The 1841-nt window shown below is 51.0% G+C and overlaps 1 pseudogene; it reads right to left on the reverse strand.

Annotated features, from left to right (window-relative positions):
* Positions 1–216: 216 nt before the first annotated feature.
* Positions 217–1139, reverse strand: LOC101179558 (annotated as a pseudogene).
* Between the last annotated feature and the right edge of the window lie 702 nt (positions 1140–1841).

Consider the following 1841-nt stretch of genomic DNA (forward strand, 5'->3'; position numbering starts at 1 on the left):
TGGGCACCCTGTCTGATGGGGCAGAGCTCTGAGAGGCCATCGGGGACTCGCGTCCTTACACCCTCACAGGAGAGGGCTCGAAAGCCCCTCAATGGGCAGGTCAGACTCCATCACACGTGGAGAGAGACCTGGGACTCTGTGGGACTCTGGCTTTGCGTATGGCGCACTCACCACCCCCACAGGATTCTCCCTTGGGCCAGTCCCCGACGGCCCCTCTCAGCCTGAGCCTCCTTTGCTGCCGGCCCAGGTCCAAGGGCCCAGGGGTTTGCTTTTCCTCTGAGGGGCTGCACTAGCCTCCCTGCGCACGGCCACGTCACACTCCTCCGTTAGTGCCAAGGCCGCAGGATGCCTTCGGGCCTTTGAAAGAGTAGAACAGACACAGGCAAGGCTGTCGGAACAGACAGGGCCTCCTGGGGGACTTTAATGAAGGAAGGCTCATAATGTGATTTATGTTTTACAGTCACATGGGCAATAAATCTGTAGTTCGGGGGAAAAAATAGAAGACTGTGTTTCTTTCATTTTCACTGACCCATATCCCGAATCCAGGAGCCCCCAGAGGAGGAAATCCCGCCCCTCCCTCCAGGTCAAGAGACCCTTCCTGAGAGCAGGTGTCGCCCTGAGGCCCTGAGGAGCAAGTCTCCACCTAGAAGGTGCCACAGGTGAAAAACACCACCCGTGACCCCTGACCAGGGTCCGTGGATGGTGCTAGGCCCCTGCCCTGCCTGCACCTTCACCCCGTCTGGGCAGCAGGCTGTCAGGGAGGAGGCCTGACCCAGGAGGCCAGAGATGGGAACTTGCGGGGTGCCACCCCCAAAACTAGGGAAGCTGTGGGCCTCCAAGATCTCTGGGGACCATCTCAGAAAGAAGTCACATCCAGAGAGCTCTGGAACATTCCAGAATCCAGCCAGGGTGCTCCTTTGAATTTTTTGGTCTGGGTCTTCCAAAGAGCAGCAAGTAGGCTGCAGGGCAGCTAAGAGGGGCCATGTTTCCGGTGGAATGGGGACCAGTGCTCCCCATTGGTAGGTGGAGTGGGGAGGGGTCAGGACTACAGGGGAGAGGGCAGTGCCCCACAAAGGGGACAGGCTGTGGGAGGCGCAGCAGGGGCCTGGCCTGCAGGCAGGGGTTTCCGTCCTTCCCATCTCAGGTGACTTAACCCTTCAAATAGTGGAATAAAGGCACACACCTCTTTCCAGGCACTCGCCAGGGTAGCTGCTGCCAGCGGTCAGGCCTACTGACTTCTTAAGCTTTCCAGGTTCCTTTATGGGAATGCAATCACATAAGGGCGTGGAATCTAATTTATTTTCAATTTTGCTCCAAATTTCACACATTATGTACATGGGTCACTTAATGCATATCTTGGAGAAGTTATTTTAAAATTGCTGACCATCGAGCTGGCTGATGGTAATTTATTTAACTAGTCTCCTACCGATGGACGTTTTGGTGGTTTTCTGTCTTTTGCCCTTTCCAACAACACTGCAACCAATAAGCCAATTTTCCATAATTCACGTGTGGGAGAGTAAGTCTGGGAGATGTTCTGGGCAGGCCTGCTGGTTCAATGAATCTACAAAAAAAAATTCTTAGAACTAGTAAGTTTAGCAATGTCACTAGATTAACACACAAAACTCAATTATGTTTTATACACTAACAATGAATAAGAAGAAATAGAAATGAAAGACATATTACTTTTTGCAGTTACTCCAAAGGAAATAAAAAAAGAACATGTATAGCATCTGTATGCTGAAAATTATAAAATGCTATTGAAATAAGTAAAAAAAAACAAAACCTAAATCGATGGAGATATAGGCTGTCAGTGGATTGGAAGACTCAACATAGGAAAGGTG

This window comes from Nomascus leucogenys, chromosome 16 (assembly GCF_006542625.1).
Source record: "Nomascus leucogenys isolate Asia chromosome 16, Asia_NLE_v1, whole genome shotgun sequence".
Classification (NCBI taxonomy): domain Eukaryota; kingdom Metazoa; phylum Chordata; class Mammalia; order Primates; family Hylobatidae; genus Nomascus; species Nomascus leucogenys.